The 12,757-nt window shown below is 46.5% G+C and overlaps 1 protein-coding gene across 1 annotated transcript in view; it reads left to right on the plus strand.

Annotated features, from left to right (window-relative positions):
• Window positions 1-12,757, plus strand: part of NLGN1 (neuroligin 1) — a 774,195-nt gene that overhangs the window by 628,463 nt on the left and 132,975 nt on the right. The gene's annotated exons all lie outside the window — the stretch shown is intronic.

Genomic DNA, 12,757 nt, shown 5'->3' on the forward strand with positions numbered 1-12,757 from the left:
ATACTCTTGGCTTCTTGACCTTGGACTATTTAATGACTAATGCTAGCTGCTGCTTATCGCGCAACTCGAATAATTTACTACACATCTAGGCCACCATTCAGTTCACACAGTGGCCAACAAGTAGGGCACGAGTGCAAAAGCACCATCCCGCAATAGTGCAGGTTCCCCTGGAACTGGTATATATAGGCATACGGCCTCCAATACTAAAGGCAGCATATAAATAATAATGAAGGCACCTGGAGAACATGACTTAGGAAGTTCAAGAATTTAGGCTCCATCACAGAAAGGGCTCTTTCTCCAGTACCATCCTCCTGAACCTGAGATGGCAGAAGCACTTGGGGAAGGATCTTAGCAACTGGACAGGTTAGAATCATAGAATCATATAGTAGTAGGGCTGGAAGGGGCCTACAAGGCCATCGAGTCCAACCCCCTGCTCAATGCAGGAATCCAAGTCAGAGCATCCTTGACAGATGGCTGTCTAGCCTCGTCTTGAATGCCTACAGTTTGGGAGAGCCCACCACCTCCCTAGGGAATTGGTTCCATTGTTGTATTGCTCTAACAGTCCGGAAGTTTTTCTTGATGTTCAGCCGGAATCTGGCTTCCTGTAACTTGAGCCCATTATTCTGTGTCCTGCACTCTGGGATGATCAAGAAGAGATCCTGGCCTTCCTCTCTTTGACAACCTTTCAAGTACTTGAAGAGTGCTATCATATCTCCCCTCAGTCTTCCCTTCTCAAGGCTAAGCATGCCCAGTTCTTTCAGTCTCTCCTCATAGGGCTTTTTTTCCAGTCCCCTGATCATCTTTGTTGCCCTCCTCTGAACCCTCTCCAGTTTGTCTGCATCCTTCTGAAAGTGTGGTGCCCAGAACTGGACACAGTACTCCAGATGAGGCCTAACCAATGCTGAGTAGAGGGGAACTAGTACTTCCCGGGATTTGGAAGCGATGCTTCTATTAATGCAGCCCAAAAGAGCATTTGCCCTTTTTGCAGCCACATCACATTGTTGGCTCATATTCAACTCGTGATCGACAACAATTCCAAGATCCTTCTCATTTGTAGTGTTGTTGAGCCACGTATCCCCCATCTTGTAATTGTGCATTTGGTTTCTTTTTCCTAGGTGCAGAACTTGGCATTTATCCCTATTAAATGTCATTCTATTGTTTTCTGCGCAGCACTCCAGTCTATCCAGATCACTTTGAATTTTGTTTCTGTCTTCCAAAGTATTAGCTATCCCGCCCAATTTTGTGTCATCTGCAAATGTTATCAGCATTCCCTGCACCTCCTCCTCCAAGTCTTTAATAAAAATGTTGAAGAGCACTGGGCCCAGGACTGAGCCCTGCGGTACCCCACTCGTTACCTCTCCCCAGTTTGAGAAGGTCCCATTGATAAGCACTCTTTGAGTCCGATTCTGTAGCCAACTGTGGATCCACCGGATTGTTGTTTCATCTAGCCCACTTGGAGCTAGTTTGCTCATCAGGATATCATGGGGCACTTTGTCGAAAGCTTTGCTGAAGTCGAGGTATATGATGTCTACAGCATTCCCACGGTCCACAAGGGAGGTTACTTGATCAAAGAATGAGATCAGACTTGGCTGGCAGGACTTGTTTTTGACAAATCCATGTTGGCATCGAGTAGGGATGTCAGAGAATTCCACCATGGATCTTGGTGAGGCCGAATGCCAGTGCATTCGGCCCCCCGAAATCCATGGCACAACGGCCTGCCACCCCCTCGCCCCCCACGGATCCCCCCCAGGATGAGACTTACCTGGGGCAGATGTTCTGGACGGCAGCGGCTCCGGCAGCAGCGGTGGCTAGGGATGTCAGAGAATTCCGCCACGGGTCTTGGTGTGGCCGAATGCCAGTGCATTCGGCCCCCCAAAATCCATGGCGGAACAGCCTGCCACCCCCCCATAAATATTTACGTAGACTAAGATGGCCAAAAATAAGGAACGCAAATGGTGGCGGCCATAGCTGGCAAAAAGGTTTTTTGACAAAAAGGTTCCTCCTTTTTACCCTTTTTTGAAGATAGGGACAAAATTAGCCCCCCTCCAGTCATCTGGCACTATGGTTAGTGTAGGTCCTATACAGTAGAAGGCATTCCTTTAGATAAACCTGTTCCAGGCCATTTAGGAGTATAAAAAGGCATCTGATATAGTAGTAGGGTGGCTACTTATGCATCACAAAAAAAGAGGGCACAGATTTGCATAACATTTGCAGGTTCTAATCTGCAGGTGTAGATGCAAATTTAGATATAAATAATTGCTATAGAAATACAAACTATCTTACTGCAGTGGGAAAGACTGGTGCCAGCTGACCTGTGCGTCTGCTCAGTCTGCTGCACGGATACTAACTGTGGATGGGCAACTTCAAGAACCCTGCTCTGCCTTCTTATGGTTCTCAGTCTTTAAGCTGGACTTGGACCGGAGAGCCCTTTGAACAGAGGATGCTTTGAAACAGAGGACTGTCTCCTGTAAAGTAAAACAGATTATCACCCCATCGTTTAAGGGATAGGCAGCTGACAGCCAGGGGGCTCAGTCAGGCCTTCATAGGAGTCACTTCTGGGCGTCAGCATAGCCGTCAGTCACAGCTCTGACCCTTCCGCTTTATTCCTCTGGATAAGCAAAGAAACACCCTCATTAACTCCTTTCTCCCCAATGTAATCTGCAACAGATGTTCTAACTTCTAGCAGGTTTCTCTTCTGGAGTGGACTTGTATGGGAAGTGAGCAGCTGAGGTGCATAAGAACAGACTTCCAGCAGAACCTCTGCTGCTGCTCACCCTGTGAGGGAGGACTAAAGAGCCTGCTGTCTATGTGTGAATTAAGGATGGCAAGGAGCCAATGTCCATTCATGGAAGATGAACCTACCATGACTCGAAGTCCTGATGGCTATATGCTACTTCCGGTACCAGAGGCAGTGAGCCTAAGTACACCAGTTGCTGGGGAACTTGGGTGGGAAGGGTGCCATCGTACACATGTCCTGCTTGTGGGTTTCTCATTGGCAGCTGGTTGGCCACTGTGTTAACAGAATGCTGGACTAGATGTAGGGATGTACAGATCCCCTTACCTCGTGTCTGCAGGGGGGGTCTGCCGGGGGGGAAGCAATCCGTTCCTCCCCCTGGAATCCTCAATGGGGGGGAGGTGATCCGTTCCTCCCCCCCCCGAAACCATGCTGGCCAGCTCCATCCCGGCTCCTATGGTGCTCTCCGGATGCAAATGGCGTCAGCTATGCCATCTGCGTCCCCGTTTCTTCTCACAATAGGCTATCTAAGTACCTATGTAAATAGAGACGCATAGCTGATCGCGAGGAAAAATGGGGATGCGAACGACATAGCGGATGCCATTTGCATCCGATCACTTACTTCTGGGTTCCACACAGACAGTGGAATGGAACCGGCCGGGGCAGATATTCGGTCCGGAGAGGCACAGTGCGTCCGTTCCACTGCAGACTTCAAGGGGCCAAATTCACTGGGATTCAGCCTCATTGGAGTCTGCGGCGGATTCCGCAGACATCCCTAACTAGATGGAGCCTCTTCAAAATTATTTGCTGATGGAGGTGATTCATTCTGTGCGTGTCAATTCATGAGTAAATCCCACTGAAACCTAGGACCTTCCTCCCAGGTAAGTGTGTATACCAGGCAGGTGGCTTTTCTGGCCCAGGGGCTGGACTGTCTCTTAGGACACCCTCCTCCTGAGGCCAGATGATGTCAAGGCATGGCTCCAACCCTCCCAAAGCCTTTGCCCCTCATTTCATTGCATTATGCCCCTCTCTGCATGGAGAAAGGGACTGCCTGTCGCTTCTCAGGGCTAGACAAACCTGCTTTTCTCCAGTACTGAACAGGAGATGGGTGTGGCCTGGGAGACAGATGGAAGCTGGTGGGCTGGATAGAGAACTGCCACAGGTGAGAGGTTTCCCATCCTTGGTGTATACAATTGTAGCTCGAGTCTTCTACCACTGCTTAATTAAATTACAGAGGGAATTTGGCCCCTGCAATAGAATGTTTACCCACTTGGTTCTATGTGAGTGCTTGCTAATTAAGATTCATTCATTCTTCTTCTTCGAAGGAAAAAAAAATCTGCAAAGAGAATTCCCATGTTTCATAGCATAGGTATATCTTTTCCAGTTTGAGACAGGAAAACAATACAAGGACTTTTTTTTTTAAGCATTCAATGAAAATAACTTCTTCTGTTATTTCAAACAGAATACAATCTGAATTGAATCCAAAGATAGCTTCACAGAAAAAAAGAAAATGGTGTTTTAGAGGAACAATGCATTCTCCTTTGGGGACTAAACTGCTGTCAGCCACATCGTGGATTAGATGTTTGGAAGTCTGCCAGTCCATCATACTGAGTGTGTTATTTCTTTGATGTGACTAGCATTAGCATTCTGCTAAATATGCTGAATACCTAGCAAACTAGAATGAATTGAGGTCAGCATACCACTTGGCTATCCTGCAGTGTGTCTGCTTTCATATTAAGATCGAACCTTTGTCAGGGGAAGGGAATCAAAGACATAGAGGGAATGCATAGGGAGACTCCATCTCCTGCCATGCTAACATTTTGTTCCGAACCTCTGTCAATGAGATGCATTGTTCTTTTTGTTGCAGCTCTTAATATTTTATCCTGGTAACAGAATAGGCAGAAACTGAGAAATCTTTTTTTTAAAACTCATTTTGCATTATAAAATTTCGATAAAGGAAGGAAAGAAAAAGGAAGAAAAATGTGGCAACATAGACTTGAATATATCAGTTTCAGTGCATATATATGTGTGTGTGTGTGTGTACACACATACACACACACACATACATATATATATATATATATATATATATGGAAATACAGATTCCTAAGGACTAGACATAAACTTCAACAAAAGCAGGCCAAATATCCAAATAATCATCCATTCACAGGTGGTATCTATATGCCACCTGTTCAAATGCTGAAAGCACTGTAAAGTCATGAAACCACTGCATTATAGAGGTGAGTGTTTATCCTTCCAATGTTGCACTATCAGTCTTTTAGCTGTCAAAGGGCACAGAGTATCCATTCGTGTTGACCATGCGTTAATTTCCAGGAAGCACATAGATGATTTAAAAGAAAATATCAGGAAATATTATGGAGTGTTCCAATTAGGAATGTTGGAGAAATCTGTCCAGCGCGTGGAACTCACAAAGTTTTCATCAGCTTAGCCCTTTGGGCTTCAGCTTGCATCCCCAGGAGCTGGTCTGACTCAATCTGGATCGGGCCAGCTTGTGGATGTTTCATTGTTTAAAAAGAAACTGCATAAATAGAAATGCGCAAATTGCAAATTTTGGTGGTAATTTCCATAATTTGTGCAAATCGTGGCCGCTGTTTGCATAAATTATGCAAAATGTGGCTGCAATTTGCGCACATTTCTATTTATGCCAATTTTTAGAAGCACAGAAAAAGTTCCTGGAGTTCAGGAAAATAACCCTGCAAATGTGAGCCAAGTCAGGCGCTCAGTGGAGTCTGTCAAGCCCCCAAAGGGCCAGATTTCACAGCAATGGGCATCCCTAGTTCCAATATAAAATGTATCCATATAATGACCTCCTACCAAAAAAGGGGCAACAGCTGGGCATTGCCAAAACTTGCTTAAAAGAAGCATTAGCCATGTAACACCTCAAACAATTGGCCGACTTAGACAAAACTCTTATTAACGAGACCTTGTGGCCTCCAATAGACATGAAACAGATTTTTTTTCTGATTAATGTGCAACCTGAGATCCATAGATGCATCAGATACAGGCACCAAGGTGTTGATCCATTGATTAGGCAAAATGGATCCAAAACCAATCCAGTCCCCTATTCCATTCCTGTTTAAAACCCTGCACATTTATTCACCAATAATAAGTATTTATAGACATGGATGATAGGTCAATTTGCCTGATTGGCTTCAATACGTGCTCCTGATAGCTGGAGGGGGGGGGGATGTTGAAACTGTACTGGGAAATCTAAGCACATGTTTCAGGTTTCAGGAACATATGGAAGAGGGATTAGAGGCTGTATGCCTATGTACACCAGTTGCTGGGGAACATGGGTGGGAGGATGCTGTTGCACTTATTTATTTATTTATTTATTTAATTTCTATACTGCCCAATAGCCGAAGCTCTCTGGGCGGTTCACAAAAATTAAAACCAAACAACACACAATAAAACAATTTAAAATATATAGAACATTAAAACCACAATATAACAATACAACCACAATAAAACCTAGCAGCAGTGCAAGAGTTTAAAATACAGATTTAAAACAGCAAAGATAAAAATTTAGAAAGCTAAAATGCTAAAATGCCTGGGAAAATAAAAAGGTCTTCACCTGGCCCTGAAAGGAATACAATGTAGGCGCCAGGCGAACCTCACTAGGGAGCTCATTCCAGAGCTGGGGTGCCACAGCAGAAAAAGCCCTCCTCCTAGTAGCCACCTGCCTCACTTCCTTTGGCAGGGGCTCACGGAGAAGGGCCGCTGATGATGATCTTAAGGTCCGGGCAGGCACATATGGGAGGTGGTGATCCTTCAGGTAACCTGGCCCCAAGCCGTTAAGGGCTTTGAATGTTAACACCAGCACTTTGAATCGGGCCCGGAAATGGACTGGCAGCCAGTGCAGCTGGAAAAGTACTGGCGTAATATGAGCTCGCAGGCCAGTCCCTGTTAACAATCTTGCTGCCCTATTTTGGACCAGCTGAAGTTTTCGGACCGTTTTCAAAGGCAGCCCCATATATAACGCATTGCAGTAATCCAGACGAGAAGTTATCAGAGCATGGATAACTGTAGCTAGGCTATCTCTGTCCAGATAAGGGCGTAGTTGGTATACCAGCCTAAGCTGATAAAAAGTGCTCCATGCCACTGAGTTCACCTGTGCCTCAAGTGACAGTTCTGGATCCAAGAGCACCCCCAAACTACGAACCTGATCCTTTAGGGGGAGTGCAACCCCCTCCAGAACAGGTTGAATATCACCTAGCCGGGCAGACGAACCACCCACTAACAGTACGTCCGTCTTGTCTGGATTGAGTTTCAGTTTATTGGCCCTCATCCAGTCCATTACCGTGCCCAGGCACTGATTCAGAACAGCCACTGCCTCACCTGGTTTTGATGAGAAAGAGAGGTAGAGCTGGGTGTCATCTGCATATTGATGGCACCTCAGCCCACACCTCCGGATAACCTCCCCCAGCGGTTTCATGTAGATGTTAAACAGCATGGGGGATAAAATAGAGCCCTGTGGAACCCCATGGCACAATTGCCATGGCACAGAGCAATAATCCCCCAGCACCTCCTTCTGGAATCGGCCATCCAAGTAGGAGCGGAACCACTGTAGTGCAGTGCCTCCAACTCCCAACCCAGACAACCTATCCAGAAGGATACCATGGTCGATGGTATCGAAAGCCGCTGAGAGGTCCAGGAGAATCAACAGGGTCGCTCTCCCCCTGTCCCTCTCCCGGCAGAGGTCATCCCACAGGGCGACCAAGGCAGTTTCCGTTCCAAAACCAGGCCTGAAGCCCGATTGAAATGGATCTAGATAATCCATTTCATTCAAGAGTGCCTGGAGCTGTCCTACAACCACCCGCTCAAGCACCTTGCCCAGGAAGGGGATGTTGGCCACTGGCCTATAATTGTTAACATCCTCTGGGTCCAGGTTAGGCTTTTTCAGGAGTGGTCTAATTACTGCCTCTTTTAAAGCAGCAGGCACCACTCCCTCTCTCAAGGAGGAATTTACAACCTCCTGGACCCAGCCAGACAACCCCTCCTTGTTTGATTTAATAAGCCATGAAGGGCAAGGGTCACGCACACAAGTGGTCGATCGGACTTGGCCAAGCACCTTGTCCACATGCTCAGGCCTCAGTAACTGAAACTCATCCAATAAAACTGGACCAGACGGTGCTCTGAACGCCTCTACCAATGGAAATGCATTAATAGTGGTGTCCAATTCATTGGACAGATGAATTGGACAAGTTCATTCACTTGTGTCCTGCTTGTGGGTTCCTGGTTGACAGCTGGTTGACCACTGTGTGAACAGAATGCTGGACTAGATGGACCCTTGGTCTGATCCAGCAGGGCTCTCTTATGTTCTTACGAAGCCCCTCATGGGGAGGGACTGGTGATCAGTAGTAGAGCACGTGTTTTACATGCAAATGATACCAGATTCGATCTGTGTCATCTCCTTTAAGTAGGGATGTACGAAAGGTACTTACCTTTCACGGATTATGTTGATGGGGGGGAAGTGCTCCGTTCCTCCCCCCCCCCCGGAATCCTGGCTGGCTGGCTGTGCTCCACAGGGATTCTGCGGAGCCACCGGCCGGCTCCGCCAGCAGCCGGACATCCGGCCGCTGGCTAGCAGGGACGCAAATGACAGCAGCCGTAGCCGCCGCCGTTTGCGTCCCTGCAGTCAGCCATGATGGGCTACGTAAATGTTTACATAGCCTATCACGGCTGACTTAAAAAACAACAACAACAACGCGCGTATGCAAATGGCGGCGGCCACGGCCACCGCCATTTGCGTTCCTTATATTGGCACGTCTTAGTCTACGTCAAGATTTATGTAGACTAAGACGGTGAAAATAAGGGGAACACAAATAGCGTAGCATCCGCTACGCTATTTACGTTCCCCTTATTTTTGCCGTCTTAGTCTACGTAAATCTTGACGTAGACTAAGACGTGCCAAAATAAGGAACGCAAATGGCGGTGGCCGTGGCCGCCGCCATTTGCATACGCGCGTTGTTGTTGTTGTTTTTTAAGTCAGCCGTGATAGGCTACGTAAACATTTACATAGCCTATCACGTTTTTTTTTTTAAAAAAACTGGAAATGGCGGTGGTGGCAGCCGGTCAGAAGACCGGCCACCGCAGCCACCACCGCCGAACCGCTGCCAGAGCCGCCGCCGGAGCTGCCGCCGCCAGGAAGATCCGCCCCAGGTAAGTCTCGTCCTGGGGGGGCGGGGGGGCAGACCGTTCCGCCACCGATTTCGGGGGGCCGAATGTGCTGGCATTCAGCCTCCCCGAGATCCGTGGCAGAATTCTCTGACATCCCTACCTTTAAGGTCAACCACAGAAGCCCTTCTTCCAGTGCCCCCTCATTCTCAGACTTGGCAGGTGGCAACGAGAGAGAGGGCGTTTTCTGTAGTGGCCCCCTCTACCTCTAAACTGTTCTCTGAAGGGAAGCATGGCTGGTGCCCACCCTATTATCTTCTTGTGCCAGGCAAAGACTATCCTGTTCTCCCAGGCTTCTTCAACTTCCTTCAAAAGTCTTTTAAAATACGTTAGTATTTTTGTGTGTTCTTATCTTAGTCCCTGCACAGTTGTTTATTATCCTAGTTCCTGCAATGTGATATAGTATTTGATGCTGTGTTGGCTTGGCACATTTATAGGGGCTACTATGGCTTAGTGGTTAAGACGCTGAACTGCAGACCGGAAGGTCGGCAGAACAGCAGTTCGAGACCTGACTGCCGCGTGACGGAGTGGGCTCCTGTCTTCAGTCCCAGCTCCTGCCAACCTAGCAGTTGGAAAGCAAGAAATTGCAAGTAGATAAACAGGTACCACTTTGACGGGAAAGGTAACAGCGTTCCGTGCACCTCGGTGTTCAGTCATGATGGCCACATGACCACGGAAGCGTCTTCAGACAGCGCTGGCTCTTCAGCTTAGAAATGGAGATGAGCACCACACCCTAGAGTCGGACACGACTGGTTGGGGACATCTTTACCTTTATCTTTTTTGGCACATTTATAGGTTTGATATTGATGGTTTTCTTATCATTTCAGTTGTATTTTTATTGTTATTTTAAAATGCTTGGAGGAATTAATTTTATGAGGTATTTAATAAATAAATATCCCATTTTAAAAAAGGGGGATCAAGTAGTAGTTGATGGGAAATACCTTTGCCTTAGACCCGGGAAAGCTGCTGCTAGTCAGAATAGACAATACTGGGATAGATGGACAAGTAGTCTGATTTAGTAGAAAACAGCTTCCTATGTTCCTGACCAAATCTGTTTCCCTGCCCATGAAAAGTAACTATTGACAATGCAAAACCAAAAAGGGGAACATAGAAGGACCTGGGGCAATGGCAGTGGGATTTGTTTTACACTCTAGGTAAGGGGGTGGAGCCAACTGTTTTTGGTAGGTTCATAGGTTGAGCTCAGCTAGGGATGGACGGACTACCCTCTGCCTGCCATGTGCAGCACTCGCCACTCGCCAAACCCCCAGCACTTGCCCAACCCAGGTGAGCAGTGTGGGGCAAGCTGCCGGGCAGTTCGTGGAGTCCTTGGCAGTGGCACACAGCCAATCACTCCCTCGTTGAGTAACATTTGCCACTCAAATGGCTGCTCATTCTTTTCTCTAAGTAACCCGTCTACGTGCCTGTAATGTTGCAGACATTGCCCTTTTAAGGCCCCCATTTGCATAGATGGGATACTTGTTGTTTCCCCAGATCTTGCATGGATATTAGAATATTTGATTATGTACTTTGGCAAGTCTGTTGGTCAATCACAATTTGTGTCTCGGGATGAGACAAGCCCCTGGGTTCTGCTCTGCTGAAGTCTGGTGGAGAGTGAAAAGATGTCCTTCCGCTCCACCAAAATTCTAGCATGAACCGGACTAGCTTCTACAATTCAGCAAAGGGAAGATAATAAAAGCACACTTTCCAGTGGATCAGAGAGCTTTTGATGCAACAGGGAGGGAGTCTAGCACAGGCCAACAACACCCCTGCATCTGAAGGACTCCAGTTCAGCAGGGGGTGTATTTTTTACTGACTTTTGCTTGCTGGATCTAAAGGCTTCAGATATAGGATGTAGTGTGTTCTCTTCATCCAGAACAGAAGCTTCCTGATCCAGCAAACTTGCATTTCTTCAAATTTGGTCACAGAGTTCTCCAATACAAAAATACATACAAACCTTTTTTTTTGGGGGGGGGGATCAAACTGATATGGGAATGTGTCAAAGTGAAGTTAAGATTGGGGGGAGAAAAGAGAGAAACTGAAAAACAAACAAATTAACTGCATTGGAATGGAAAATGGTACTCGTTGAGGGAGCAGACATTTGCCCAACTTGCTGTGCACTGAGCCAGGCAGGCGCTGGGGTCTGTGGACTGGCGTTCAGGGAACCGAGCGGGCGATTTCTCACTGGGCTTCAAGCCCCAACCAGGCACCCACACCATCACTAAGCGTAGCAGTGTACAGTGACAGATAGATATAAAAGGTTCCCCCTTGTTTTTCTGGAAACTGCCCCTAAAACCAACCAACCAACCAACCAACCGAAATAGGGATGGAGGAATCCAGCTATTTCCACTCTGTGTCACTTTTCCATGTTTTACCCATACTTCTATTCCATTCCATGTACACATTAATCAGAATTTTGAATTGAAAATGTGCACTTGCTCTCAAAACACAGATGTGCATTTTCTTATATTTAAATTGCCAAGAATTGCATTGCAGTGTTCAAAGAAGTTCAAAATCTGGTTGATAGCCAAGTTCCGATAGTTCTCACCTCTTGAGCTATCAGGTCATATCATATCAGAAATCTCAATGACCCCTTCAAACCAAAGCAAACATGGCCCGGCCGTTTTGTTTTTCTTTCTGACTACTCACCAAGCCAACTGCTGTTTACCAGCCATGTATGGCCGATCACCGTGGATTCAATAAATCTCCTGTTGTTTGCTAACTAGCTGGGATCGGAAAAAAACAGATCTCTGTGTGTGATCAGCTCGTGCTTTGGGCTTGATGGATTACAACTTGTGAGGCCTGCTATAGGTAATTGTGGAAGAATTTTCTTCCTTTGTGACTAAAGCTGTCACTGAGCCAAGCTTCCCAAGCTGACCTTCCAATCTACTATGGAGACTTCAAAGATGTCATCTCAGCAAACATGTATGAGCTTTATGTGAGACTTGGAACCCTTGGTAAGGGTGGCTCGGCACCAGCCTAGCTGTATCAGGAAAGAGAGAGTCAAGTATTAAATGCCATTCTGACTTCACTAGCAAGAAAGAAGGGGAGGGAAACTATAGTTCCCCAGGTAGTTACTGGAGTAGAGTATAGCATCAATCAACCTTGTAAAAATAAACTGATTGACACTGAAGCCTGTTGGGTGACTAATAGAGGAACTAGCAGTTCAGAACCTTAAGGACATTTTCAGAAGTACCAGAGAATTAATCCCAGCTTTTCTCCTTGTAAAATAAATTCAGCCAACCCTGAAGTCTGCCCCACAGGTTAACTGAAAAGTCAGACTGCCTGAGGCTGTTTCACCAGATGCAGAACTGTGGCAGGGAAAAATAAAACAACGTCCCCATCTTACTTTTGGACATTTCCCAAAATCCAGTTTTTAAGGGCACAATCTGATGTGTATTTAGACAGCAAAAAGTTTTTCAAGTCCCAGCTTTCCCCAGCCAGCATGCGTCCTAAGACACTCCTACATCAATTTTGTGTGCAGGTGTGGGTGGGAATTGGAATTGTGATTTTTACCCCCCAGATATCCTGAAATATTCTCTTCTGCACTGGTGATATTTGTAAAATGTAGAGAGTGGAATTCCTGCTTATCTGTCAAAGGGACAATTCACACACTCACCAAGCTGGGGACCCAACATGAGTACTGCATGCAAGGTAACGTAGGTGGAATATGCATACAGTGAGTATGAAAGAGGTGGTATATGCTGAGTGAAATTCCCACTCAAAACATCTAGAAACTGCTCTAGAAATTAATGATTCTGACATTCCATTGGGGTGTTCATTAGAATCCTTACTCAGTGATCCTCACAACCAAGTTGTGAACTAGTC

The sequence above is a fragment of the Heloderma suspectum genome, chromosome 3, assembly GCF_057233095.1.
Source record: "Heloderma suspectum isolate Gila_16-S chromosome 3, 16-S_ref, whole genome shotgun sequence".
Classification (NCBI taxonomy): Eukaryota; Metazoa; Chordata; class Lepidosauria; order Squamata; family Helodermatidae; genus Heloderma; species Heloderma suspectum.